Below are 15,312 nucleotides of genomic sequence, written 5' to 3'. Positions count from 1 at the left end.
ACTGGATTCCTAGCTGGACATTATTAAGTGAATCATCATTCAACGCATCGACTGGACGTGGTCGTCATAACGTTGGATTCTGCACATTTCGCTGTGAACATTATACCGTGGATCTATTACGTGGATTCATACCCTGGAGCTATACCGTGGAGTATTGTAACCTGCGCCTTTGGATTTACGTCGAAGGTATCATTCATCGGTACATCGCGGATCATTCATTTGTACATCGAGCATCGTAATTGGGCATTTCCCGGGATACTGCATGTAATGCGTGTAAGTGATTCTATTACTGATTTATAGATGTTTCTATTGATCATTATTGTACTGATGTGAAAACCGATTACGAGTCTGTACCCACAATATCACTGTTAATAAACCGCCTGAACCTTAGTTGATTGTTTCTTTTGTGCGATCATTCTCAGAGTGATTTTGGTCGTAACAGTATAGAATAGGAAACTAATGACAACAATTAATTTGAGAAGTAGCAATATTTTGCAGATGACACAAAGGATAGAGTAGCAGGCAATGGAAGTCGATATTATGAATGTGTCCTCTGATTGCTTACGAATGTTTCGAAGTTCTGACACTTTCCTCATTTATATAATGTACGATGTATGTATATATATATTTAGTGCCCTCAGGGCATGTTGAGATGATGGCAATTTCTGATACAATATCTATTTTTCCTACAATGATGGCAACTTGCTGTCATAGCAAAATCGCTTTTCCTAAAACTACGATATTAACTTGACATAAAAGTACTTGGTTATCTTATTATGAAAACTATAGCGTTGCATTGCCTATGTAATAACATGGAGAACGGTAAGTTTCGAGCGGTGATATTAAAGTCGTCATTTTGTCGACCATTTCGCTTACCCCTCTGCTTGCCAAATTAATTAGTTGTACATAAGCGTTTTTGAAACTTGGCAAATTGGCACAAAAAAGAGGATTAAAGCGCTTCTGTCTAAAAACAGCGCTCTTGATTTTGATTCGACATTAGCGGTTGAAGTTTTGCCTTTATTCGCTAATGATGAAAGATGGCATTGATTATACACAGATGTGGGCCCCATTTCATAAAAAGTTGATATGATAGCAACTCTTGCTGGAATGGCAGTTGTCACGGTAATGACAAGAATCCAGCTTCCTGATTGGCTGTTACTATTGGAAGTTGCCATTCCAGCAAGAGTTGCTATCCTAACATCTTTTATGAAATGGGTCCTGATGCTAGAAAGCAGAGAACGTGGAAGTAATGTTCTAAACTTATAGCTCAATGGAATCACGCAGAATGTTGAGCCGCATGACAACAAGTTTCCTCCACAAAATCTTTACGCGTGGCAAATCACGCTGTAACTTGGCTTCAAAAACTCTGTTCATATGAAGTATGTTTTTGAGTGATCATTATTATCAGCAGCATCGTCGTCCGCGGCGCTCAGGTTTGTGGTATGAGCACGTAGTGGTTACTCGTGGCCACCGAAGAGAAATCGATGTCATTGACGTCGGCGGATGCGTGGAAGCACGAGCCAGAGGGGTCTGCCGCCATGTCGAAGCTAAAAGAACGACATGTGTCCGAGTTCGAGCAGGAGGCCGCGCATTGAAGGAGCGAGTGCACCTGAATCGTAGCATCCACACTCGTCGGCGCCAGAAGCTTTCCCGCTGCATAGATATGGTAGTAGGAGCTCCTGTAGACTGTACCGTGCATCAGATCTGTGACGGAATGTGTAAAGTTATTTGTAGAATTGAGAACAAGTGCAGTATGATTATCTTTGAAGGCTTTAGTGTCGGTAGAACGTTGGGTGGTAGAAGGCTTAACGGTGCAACACCTATTTTTTTTTTTCTAGGGTATGTGTTTGGCCCTGAAAAGGGCCTACCCAGTTAGGCCTTTTGAGAGCCGAACAGATACCTTATTGGAAAAAAAAAGCCTTATACCATATATGCTTAATTTTTATTTTATGTTTGTTTAGCATCACAGTGGAAGTAATCAAATTTCCTATTAGTGGGCCTATGCAAGTCCCAAAATACGAACTCTCAGGCCATTGTATATCCGAAAATCATTTCGTTTCCCAAGGTCTTAAGTTGTTCTTGCAAATTGAATAGCGTTCATACGAATGCCGCGAGAAACTATTCCAGTCTACAAATCCCTGGATTCGCACTAACTGGGAGTTTAATACGAATACATCGTTAGTACGAACTTTTGTGATCGTAGCTTTATTGTTTTGTATACTGTAGTGGACGATATAAGAGGAATATTTATGACTTAACTATGGCGCTCCAAAATGTTAGGCTGAATCTGCAAACATTCAACCGGTTACATTGTATCCCTGTCTTATAATAATAAACTTTAATTGGTTTTGGCATTATACACTGTATATCATATCCATATAAGGAGGAACCTAACAGCTGAAGCAAATGTCATGATATCCAATCGTCAATACATTATTACTATAGAGGTTATGGCGTTACTATTGCAAATTAACTTGACAGTTGAAGTTGGGGTTTCTTCACTTTAATTATAAAATTACTTATGTAATGTTTCTCGTCTTCCGAATCGATCCTGGACAAAAGTTTCGTCAGTTTACAGTACGGCATAGATGAAATCGACAGGGTACGTATCAAGTGTTAGTTTGCAATGTCCTGGCACATAATTGTATTGGAATGTGTCGCCATGCGTAATTTCAGGTAAAATCTATATTACTTTTCTCCTCTGGGGACAAAAATAAAACTGTCAAGATGTAGCGTGTATATTATGCAGCAACAAAACCTAAAATGTATGGAAAGAACAAGTGCTATTTCACCTCAAGCGATTTTCGAATGACTTTTCTGATAAAACGCACTGGCATGTTGGTTAGCTGCCTCTGCATAGATTAATTGTTCATACTTTCGACATAACAAGCTATGACTTCAATACGATAATTACTTTACATTATTAATCTATTTTTTGATATTTTTTTCACAATGACTAACTCGGTAGTGATGTGTCAAATGTTGCTGCACCTGTTCTTGTTGTTGCTGCTGATGTTGTTGTTGTTTCGGCTGTTGTAGTTTTTGTTGTGCCCTCTTTAGTCGAGGATAGCGACACTGTGGTAACACGAGTTGTCACATCCGTCGTTGTAATGTGTGTTGTTTCAGCCTGCGTTGGCAATGTAGTAGAAGTTTTTGTGGTGGCGGCCACAGTTGTGGTACCACTCACTGCCGGAGCGCCGTCACACAAGTCGGTGGTACAACATTCCACACATACAGACCCGTCTACTCCCGTACATTGAGACTGGTAATTTCCCTCCTCGTTGTAACACGCTTGATCTTGTTGGCATCGATGACTGAATCGGGCTTCGCCATTATTGATGCGCGTCTCCAATCTGCAAATCTAATAAATCCAACAACCATTACACCACTGTAAGGTATGATAAGGAAGTGTTTGGAATGCAGTGTCACTTCGTGTTCTATTTTGCGCTTGAAAGAAAAAATAAAAGATTGATTGACTACACCAAATAAAAATGTACTTGAAATAAAAATCCTTTGCTGTTACGAAACAATGAAATTGGTCTCCGTGACAATACACATATAAGATGAAGTGAAAAAAAAATGGTTTGCTTGATAATGTTGTGCACAATTATTGGCAGAGTTGAAATGACGTCATCTGATTTGCGCATATTGATAAGAGTGACAACAGAATATTACCTTGACAACAAACATATCAATATTCAATGCTAAGGTTTTTTTTTGTGTTTTTTTTTCAATGGCAATTTAGAGTAAACAAGGTGAAAAAAAAGTGAAGATAGGATATCTCCTAATTTACATAAAAACTTTTCACATCAATTATCACCCGTACATACCATTCATTTTGTGGGCTTTACGATCCTTTTGAATAACTTATGTTTTTGCATTATTGAATATATCGTCTTGAAGTGCGATTTAATTGATATGATAATTATTATGAAACATTTATGCTTATATGTTGCATTATTATTCCAATAACTACCACAGGGTAGAGCTGAAAGTTGCATAACACGATACGCTAAAAAGGTATATCAAATTCTGAAGGTTACAGGCATGTACGTGTTTGCGTTTGTGTGTACTCAATTTGGCCGAAATGGTGTCACAATTAATACGCCGTTTATAAATCTAGAGGCCCCCAGAGAAATAAGAGGCTAATTAAGAGTATGATCCCAAAACGAGTAAACTCCACTCCTGTCCATTTGAAATATAAAATATAAGAAGATATGGCGTATTTTTAATCATAACTTCAAACATATTCTGTGTTATGTTTGGGCCTATCAAGTATGGTATCGCTGGAATGGTTTCATTTTGTTCTGATGATGGACTTACTTCAGAATGTGTAAGCATGGCCCTTAATCTCTTGTGCGATCAAACTCTATTTTTGTCTACTCCCATGTACATTACTGTCTTATTTACACACTCCTAAGAGTTGAATTATGACATAATGTTTGCATTATCTCTGTTTTACTGTTATTTTCATACTCCGAATATTTGTATGAATCTAGCTAATCTGGCATTGAGTTTCATTACTGTAACATATTAAAAATGTAGAATTTATATATTGGAAAATAAACCAACCTCATTAGACGCACACGTTCTGTCTCCACATTGCAACAAATCGGTGACTGAGCCACATTCAAAACAAATCAAGCCTAAGGAGATATTGAGAAAAGACGAATGGATGAGAGGAGCTAGAATATCGTATAAAAAGCAAGAAAGAAAATGTCGGACGTCAACATAATTATGACAATGGTTATATAAATAGTGCAATAAGTGCATGAGTCAGACATTGGGCAAACAAACCCACCAGTCTGACACTCATTACATACAGGGCTTACTGTATTCAGTTGCCGTATCGGGGCCATTTTTTTTAAATAGTGTCTGACTCATAGGCCCTATTTGACTAGAAGTTTTGAGCTCATGGGCTCTATGACTCATGGACCTGTTTTTTTTTTTTTTTTTCTTTCAGTGTCGAACTCGTGGGCCTTATGACTCGTGGGTGTCGATCTCGTGGGATGACCCCGTTTTATTTCACTGGGCTAAAAAAAAAAAAAAAAAAATGGGCCGATTATACATGAGATCACAGTCTAAGCTGCTGCATGATATACTATGATTATTATTTCTTGCACATAAACATTACTTTTCATACCAGAATGTATTGACATACAGTTTACGATCATGCACTTAAACAAAAAGTATTACGTTAAAAAAAAAATGTAGTACGTTACCATAATCCGACCAATCACTAATTCAATGTTTTGTTTTACTTAGGGTATACTACCACACTGACGACGCATCTTTTTATTTTCATTTATACCATCTTCAGAATAAGACAAAGCCCTTGGGTGAAAATTCATTAAAACACGGGATTTCTTTAATTACTACTGTTGTTTGCCGATATATCGCTATATATATATATATATACATAACTATTTATATAAATATGCATGTTTATAAATATACATATATATATATATATGCGTAATTCCATAAAATAGGGACCCACTTTGTGACATGCCTATTTTGCCAATAAAATCAGAAAATCAGATTTTTGTTCAACATAACTTTAAAAAACATTCATATTGAGTAAGTCCCTTGAAAACTGACTGAAAATTAACATTCTAAGCTGAAATTGAAGGAAGTCAGCATACCAAATTGCAGTGTATGGGGAAAAACTGGTTCACCATGTAAAGGGGACACCATTGGTGCCCCCCTTACACGGTGAACCATCCATTTTGGTATCTTACCACATATTTCAAACTAGTTCTATGTTTGTTTCAATAGAAGTGAATTTTTTGAAGTAAGAAATTAACTATACTATTGAAAAGATGACACAACCCATATTTTTGGCCAGGAAAAAGATTCTGCAATGTTTCTCGTGTAAGGGGGACACCAAATATTACTTTTGCATTTTTATTTTCAAATTAATGGAGTGGTCAATTTTTGATACCTGTCACAAAGAAACCACAGCTACATTGTAAAATATGCCAATGAGGAGCAATTATTGTTGTGATAAGACACAAAAAATTAGCTATCACTGTGCCCCGACGTAATATTAAGGGGGACACCAAAGCCACGTGTGTGAAAATTATTATTTGGTCTTTTTTTTTCAAATGTATTTATTTTACCCCAATTTTCTCTTTAAATCTTTTAAACTATGTGATTGCTACCAAAATAACAACAAACAGTTCAACACTGGTCCTTAATAATGGATTCCACACTCATAAATTAAGGTTTCTCGTGTAAGCAATTATGGGAACACCAAAACTTACACGTGAAACGTCTTTCTTAGGATTTACGTGCGCAAATGTCTTTCAATTGATGCATGAATTATATTTATAGTGTTCAAAATTTGCTCGTCTTTTATCATTTTTGACCCCTTAAAATAGAGTTTATTCCACAAACAAGCTGTAAATCTAACTGGTGTTATAGTGAAATGTCACACAATTTTGCCCAAAAACGTTGTGATTTTGCACTTTTTGTCAAAATTCATGTGGAACTTTGAAGAAGCAATTTCTATATTTTACTTTAAAAAGGAAGATACTTACCAGAGGTCCTGAATAAGAGTATTCAGAAGTAAAATTGATTTAGGGTATGTAATTTTAAGCAATGACAATATGAAGCAAATAGGAGGGGCATTTAACTAGTGGGACCCTTTTTAATGGCGTTACCCATGTGTGTGTTTGTGTGCATTTGCGTGTGTATATCTGTCACCATCAAAATTGTACAAGACGCTTTATTCTACGTTTCGACAATCCTGATAATCAATGTTGCTGCCGTATTTCTATGTTTGTCTGTTGTTGTTTTTTTCAGTGAAATAAATGACGGTACAGCACTGTATGTTACTTAACGAAGAAAAAAAAAGATCGAAGCACACAAAATGTGATGGCAAATCAGTACTGTATGCTCTAATGAACCCCGATTCCATCCTTATTAAGTTTGTCATAGGGTATATTTTAGTATTCGTGATGATGAAAAGATAATTCTTTATTTTGAAAGAGGAACGGCTACACATCAAACTCTTTACAGATAACTTTTATACGTTTAATGGTTCACGCAGTTCAGCAGGTCAGAAATGTCGGAAATTTACATCGTTGTCTTCGAAAGAAGGGATTAACAAGTTCCATCCGGTTATGAACACTCTTCACTTACCTGAACAGACGTCCGAACTGTCCATTAAAAATAGCAAAATCTGAGTAAGGAATTCACAAAGAAAGAAATCATGATTGTTCTAAAACACGAGAGAACAAAACGACAACAACAACAGCAACAACACAACAAGACGTCATAGGGCTGAAATCTGTGTGGAAACGTTTGAATCGCCTGCTCCATCATTGTTTGTGCGGTTTACGGAATTGTAATGGTAACTCACATTGAAAGTTAAGTGACAAAAGATGACTATTTTTGAGCGCTTCATAATTTATTCATTTATTTTTCCCCAGAACGACAACAAAAGACGACTGAGTGAATCAATGGGTACCATCTGACAAATTCAAACAGTGGTCTACACGACAAGGTCACCCGGGATGTCGCACCGCGGAAATGAAACATTCAGCATCGAGACTCGCGTTTTAACTCAAAGCATCCGGGGCAGGGGGGCGCCCCCCCCCCCCACATTTTTTTTCTTTTTTTTTTTTTAAGAATAAAAGTATGCATGTAACCGCTCGGTGACCAGCATTTCGCTTCCGTGAGAGGCCGATAGTAGTGGCACCAGCCTTAAGTTAGTTTTGTTTTGTTTTGTTTTGTTTTGTTTTGTTTTGGTTTGGTTGTTTTGTTTGTGTGTTTGTTTGTTTATTGTGTGTGTATGCATGTTTGTTTGTTTGTTTGTTTGTTTTGGCTTGTCAGTCAATTAACCCCGGAAGTAATACGAGAAAACTTTTGTTTAGGTCCTTTGCGTGTCAGCTTGTCCGTTGATTAATCCTGACCAGAAGTGGCACCATGACTGCTTTGCTCCTCCCCCCCCCTCCAGCGGAATTCCTGGATCCGCCCTGACTCATTTGCATAAACAGCAACGAATAAATTATATATGATTCTAAAAGAAGAAATCTAACCAGGACTCTTCTAGTGAGGGACGAAATAACACAGATAGCTGAATCGTTAGAGGGAGAGCGAATAAAAAGACTGACAAAGTCATTAAACACTAAGTTATCCACTAGACGAGGGGGCTTTAAATAGGGAGGTGATTTGCCGACTTTTGAAGTTGAGCAACCGTAAGTAGGTAATACTTGGTATAAAATTTCAGAATTTAAAGTGATTGGGATGAGGAATAAGAATATCTAATATATATATAACAAATCCTTTTGAACAAGGATGATGACATGGCAGCTTCAACATAAGAATGCATGAGTGGGCGCTCAAGGCAGAAAAATAAAAAGAGAAAGCATGCATGGATTCTACAAAGGTTAACTTGTTAAACAAGTGGCATTTCTGTGGACTTGCAGTGCTATATGTACCTGTGCTTATTCAGTGAAAACTTGTTTTGAGGATTTTTTTTTTATTGGTTTCTCTGCTTAAGGACCACAATGAATTCCACAAATCTATTATGTACATGAAGGTTTTTATTTACGTATTGCGTGATGTGAAGTTATAAAAAATCGTCTGGATTTCCTTCCTTAGTGGAAAGCATGGTCACGCAAGACAAATCAGTTCAATTCATATCAATTTAATTCAATGCAATCATACCCATCTCCCTTGTCAGTTATCCCTTGTTCGCTCTATTCTATAATACATCTGGCTTTTAGTCATGTACATTCTGGTCCAAGCACGCATTGACACATGCCTGCATCTCCTTCATTTGAACATCACGCATGTCAAAATGACGTCACCCTTTGAACCGGACTGAACACTGCTTCCCAATTAAAGAGTGGCCGTGTACTTGACAAAATGATTGTCGTGTAGGATTAAACGAGGCTTGTTAAAAGTGGTTGGACCTTGGTTGCATCGTTAGCTACCGGCATTGACTTTCAACAATGTATCGTGATGGTCGGTAAAGTTTCAGAGAAGAGATCAAACTTTTTCCCTCTTTTTTTTTTTTGTTTCAGTTCGAGTCTCGATGTCCTTCGCAATTCTCAGCTTATGTAACGCTTTTATATCGACAGCAATTTCTGTTTGACAATGAGAATAATTTCTATCCTCTTTCTTTATACCTGATTCCCTTACACGCACTCAATCATCTATCCATCTATCCATCTATCTAGCTACAATTGTTAGCTCTAGCTATCTTATCTCTTTCGCGATTATTATTTTTCCCTTTCGATAGCCTCTCTCTCTTCCCCGCTGATATTGAAATATCATCTCCTTAACGGGGTAGACTGACCATAGGAATTGTAGACAAAATAAACAAATCATTTCAGTGATCCACTCAAGGCCTTTGGGTTCATTAATTATTTCCCTATAAGTAGCAGGCTTTCAAGAGCCTGATGGCGTCCAAATGGCGCAAATATATAGTGACTGTTTTGTTAATGCCAGATCTATCCCAGCCAGGAAATGAAATCTTAATCCTGGTTACTTTTCATCAAATTTATTCAAGAGGTTTCTTGCTGGTTAAATGCTGATCAATTTAAGAATGCAAAAGCATGCTTCTTTTATTGAAAGTCAAGAACTGCCACTACTATGCTACTGTACTATTACTACTACTACTACTACTGCTGCTGCTACTTATACTACTACTACTACTACTACTACTACTACTACTACTACTACTACTACTTCTACTACTACTACTACTACTACTACTACTACTACTACTACTACTACTACTACTATATATTACTACTACTATTACAATGTATGCTACTACTGCTGCAGCTGCAGCTACTACCACGACTTCCACAATTACCGGTATACTTTACACCTACTATCCAGAACAATCATTCTTGCCACTACAATTTTCGTCTGCAACAGAAAAGTCCTCGTCTATACTGACGTTATAAATTTCGTTACGCTAAGGAAATAATTCAGTGATGATTGAACATGTTGAATGGGGAAAATATTAATCATTATTATCAATACGAGTACGGATAACACATCATCATTACTTTTTATTATCACTATCATCATTCTAATGTCCCTCTGTAATGTAAAAGAAGTATCATCAGTATTATGTTATTAGACATTTATTGCCGATACTGGATTACAAATACAAAATTAACTAGAAATCGTGTCGTAATCGTCAAATACAATGGATGATATAATTAAAGGGATGGTACAGTATTGGTGGAGATGAGAATTGGGCTTCTAACTTTTTGTGAGATACCAAGAAAACACTATGATATAGTACAGAGCATACCATTTTAAGAGGAATTCAAAGTTTGATGAAAATTGGGTTTGAAATGATTGAAACATTCAAAAACAAAGTAAAACAAAGCGATCGTAATAAAGCGTGGGTCCCACACTTTATTAGAATCGCTGTTTTTTGTTTTTTTTTTTGATATCTCAGCCATTTCAAAAACAATTTTCATCAAATAAACGTCGAATTCCTCATGCTCATGCTCTTTCGTATTTCATAAGAGGTTTCTCGTTATCTCCCCAAAAATGTTACAAACCTGAAATTAGGTCTTAACCAAAACTGTACGATCCCTTTAACATTTTGTCGTGACTGAGAATACAATCATTCGATCATTGTCATTGCTGTTTTCCAATCTTCTGTAGACAGAAATTGGATAGTATTACTTTCGCTGTCGATGCCAAGACAAACACACACACATACACACACACGCACACACACACACACACGCACACACACACACACACATACAGAGCGAGAGAGAGTGTGTGTGTGTCTTTGTGTGTGTTTGCGTCAGCTGATATTGAGGGATCATCTCTTCCATCATTTCTGCCAGTATTGGTGGGCTTAAAATCCAATATTTCCAACGATTTTACATTGATCACCCTCTCGCACGCTCTTCGATATGACTGTCTATAGAATATCATCTGCCTGTAATAGAATATCTTTACCATCATGCATGAGAAATGTACAATATCATAATGTGACCGTGCAGCACACAACCAACAAAAAGTCGCACGCACTGAATTTATGCGAGGACTGAAATTAGGTAAAATGGGTCAACCTAGTCACCCTTGAGTTTTTCATGAATAAAATTATTTCTTTTTGAAAGACCAATTCTTCTTCTGCATTATTCAAAAGTTTAGATCATAAAACGAATGGAAAATTGTGTTTTTGCAGTTTTCCTAGAACATTTTTTGACGGATGACTTAGGTGTGTCCGAGACTCGCCTTTCATTTCCTGAAATCTCCTTACACACATTCAACTTTCAACTCTAATAACTAATGAAAGAATGACGCTGTTGCTTTGAACGTTAATTATACATGACCCGAATATGCTGAATTTGAGATTAGTCGCATAGTCCCTTCATTAATTTTTGGTGCTAGGGAGTTTTACATCCTGTTTTGTTCTGTTCATTGCACAGAGCATAGCAAGATAAAGTACTTGAATATACGTTTTACTTCATTTTTCAGTACATACTTTTCCAGAGTGTGTGCTTTCTTTCCAATATTTAGTTAGGTTAGGAGAGTTCATTTGAATCAAACTACACAGCATTTTAAAATTCAAAGACTGTTCTTTTAAGAATTTGAAGTTAGATTAAATTATATCTGTGTCTGCCGACTTTTTGTTGGCTTTGTGATGCAGGGTCACATATATTTCTATGTACATTGTGTGTACACATATAATATATATATATATATATATATATATATATATATATATATATCATATATATATACCAAGAGAGGGAGAGAGAGAAATAAATACAGGTATACGGATATAGATCAACATACGTTCATCTTTTTTTGTTCAGTCCGCTAACAGGGTGAAAATACGTCAAGGGCAACTCGCATAATGATCATTTATTGATTTACTCACCAGACATCGGGAAAGGTACCGTGTATTACCAAACGACATGACGCCCGTCAATTCGACAGCCATCTCCAATCCTTTGCCTAGTATACTCTAATGTTTGATGCCTTCTTCGCTTATCATTTGCCGACCAGCATTTACCAAATCACGTACTGTGGAAAGGAAAAAGGAATGGCAAATCAAACCAACAGTCTTCCATCCACCCAGTACCGTCACATAAAATACAGCTCAAACGGGTCGATTTTTTTCAAATATAAAACATTTTGGCATACTGTCATCATTCAAGAAACATTTCATATCACAACTACAGAATATCACAGTAAAAATACTCCGGTTGTTGTTGTTGTTGTTGTTGTTGTTGTTGCTGCTGCTGCTGTAGTTGCTGTTGTTGTTTATTGTTTTGATGATATAGATTGGGCAATTCCTTTGTCATGCCAAGCCACCGCCTAACTGCCTCAGTAGTTTTTCTTTCAAAAAAAAAGTGTGTTTATCTGCTGCAGCGGTTTCCTACCCTTTCTGCGGTAGAGTTTTGAGAAAAAAGTGAAACAGCTGATTATTGTCAAATTGCTCAGAGCCTTGAAAATGTAAGTAAAGTAAAGACATCATCGTTTAGCCAGCTGTGTTCTTCACCTACCACTGACATTGACAAATTTGATATATTCCGTAGACTAGAACACAAAACCAATATACCAATACAAACATGATATACATTAAAAAAAAAGGCGCCATGACAAACAAAATCACTTACGTTTCCTTCGTTCAGATGGTCGTATGGACGAAATATATCCCCATGATAGCGACTTATCTCCCTAATGCCATCTGCATCGCGTAGCCACTTCATACCCAAGCGACCCTACCCTTTCCTCTGCTATGGACGCGAGATCACGCTGGAAAAGCGTATGATGACGTGCTGTGAATAGACCTTTGTTGGATCTTCCTCCGTATTATCTGGGTAAAAATAGATAATCTGTAGATTATTACGCAGCCGACATGGTGGACTTTTAATCAAAGTTGATCATCTCTTTGTAGCCCTTAGTAGATACTAATTACACCCAAAAGGGGGTCTGTGTCCCGCCATAGATGAAAATAGCAATAAACGCTCGTTTGTGAGCGCTGTGACGTGCGAACACGTCGGTGTATACATAAACGACAATGGAGCTGCGCTAAACACGCGCGCTGATTTCTCTTCTTACCTTTGATTTATTCATGGCTGGATTCATTACAGAGGACAAAGATAACTGGAAAAAAATCGTAGTGCTACAATTTAGAGAAAATTAGTTATTTCGTTGACAGGAGAATAATGATTGAATATCTGATAACACGACTGCATTTAATATCAAACGCTATTACTTAAGCCTTATGTGGTACTCAGAATGAATTGATATACGCCATTACATCATCTGAGTCAGGAGAGCCCGGTAGACAATGTAATGAGTAGGACTATTTCTGGGAAATCATGTAATTCCCTTGTAACATTCTCCAGACCAGCTAATGACACTGTATTTTGGCCCCATGCCTAAATGCGACCACGCAGACATAATTAAATTAGATAATCAGGCTAATGAGCTTCTTGATATTCTTCTGGACATAATTTTCCTCATCACAGGTGTTGTCCATGTCGTTGATGTTATTATACACATGCCATGGCGGATACGATAATTTTCGTCTTCAGTTTAGCTGATAGTTGAAATAAGGGGAAAACAATATATCAGTACAAAATCTAAACGTTATGGATCATCCAGTTTTAAGATACATAACGTTATAAAGAAAATAAGCTGGTGAGCAAATTAAAAGATAGAAGAAAAATACAATAATTATGAGTGGGTGCAGATCGAAAGGGACTGATCATTTTTATGGAAAAAAAAAACTTGCTTAAAACCTAATTGCCTAATTGGCGTCCCTCAGAAAGGAACAGAATAAAATGATTGGAAGAAACATAGAGAGGAGGAACGCACGTTCGTCAGCCCCACATTCACGCACGCGCGTAAGCACACACACACGCACACCCACACACACACACACCTACGCACGCACACACACACACACACTCACACACACACACAAACACACAATAATGTCATTAGTGACCCAAATCGCTCTCGCCCGCTTGTCTGCTTGTGAGTGCTCCCTTTTTCACACGTACACTTGTCATGTATGATTCAAATTCACCTACAAGAAATGTGACTCATAATAATGATATGACCATGAGGAACATACCATGAAAGTTCATGTTTGAAATGATACTAGTGACATTTAAAACATGAAATGCATTTGCAGGTAAAAAGAGATAATTCAGGAACAATGGTGGCTGTCGTGTTTGCAGCGAGGTGGCCACTGTTTGGAAACTGCATGTCCTCGAAGAAACGGGAGCAGGAGAGAAAATAACGCAGGATATTTTTCTCTTTTTTTTTATGCTGAATAAAATTGACATTGATGTACGTATTAACATTCCTGATGTCTTGCCTGTCTCCCGACGAAATAAATATTATTGTTTGTTTGTTTGTTTGTTCATTTCCATCTGAGAAGATGGCTGGATAGCCCATATTCAGCTACGTTAAAAGGAGGGTACAGTATTGGTGGAGATGAGAATTGGGCTTTTAACTTTTTTGCGAGATACCAAGAAAACACCATTTTAAGAGGAATTCAAAGTTTATTTGATGAAAATCAGGTTTGGAATGACTGAAACATCCAAAAATAGAGTAAAACAAAGCGATCGTAATAAGGTGTGGGTCCGACACTTCTTAGAATCGCTCTGTTTTGGATATCTCAGCCATTTCAGAACCATTTTTCATCAAATAAACGTTTAATTCCTGATGGAATTACATGCTCTTTCATATTTCATAGGAGGTTTCCCATTATCTCACCAAAAATGTTAGAAACTTGAAATTAGGTCTCAACCAAATCTATACGATCCTTTTAAGCTGGTCTTCCATGGGGTCCAGTAAATATGGATGTGAGGATGGACCACTTCACCGGGTTAAACACCCTGCTCTTTGCGATGAATGAATGAAGCGGGATCTTTTACGTGCATGAGTTTTTACTCTCTGATATACGGGACCTCCATTTTATGTCCTATCCGAGGGACCGAGTATTTTGCCTCTTGCCAGAGGGGACGGTATGCTTTACACACAATATTGCTCAGTCCAGACTCGGGTTCGAACCCGGGCCCTTAGGATCGTGAGGCAGACGCGCTGCCGACTAAGCCAACTCACCACCTATCACCACTGTTTGATTGTGGATTGTGCAAAAAAAAATAAAAGATCAGCTTTCCCAGGCTGTAATCTGTGACAACCGAACGCTGCGCAGACAGCAAACTTTGTCCCAGACATTGCCAGATGGTAAGCAAACATGTGGTGCGAACATCATTTACGACAGACTGTTAACCTGAGTACGTCGTCTTTTTTTTCCGTCTTTTTTTTTGTTTGTTTGTTTGTTTGGAT

Source organism: Diadema setosum, chromosome 22 (genome assembly GCF_964275005.1).
Source record: "Diadema setosum chromosome 22, eeDiaSeto1, whole genome shotgun sequence".
NCBI lineage: Eukaryota > Metazoa > Echinodermata > Echinoidea > Diadematoida > Diadematidae > Diadema > Diadema setosum.
Note: the sequence above shows the minus strand (reverse complement) of the source record.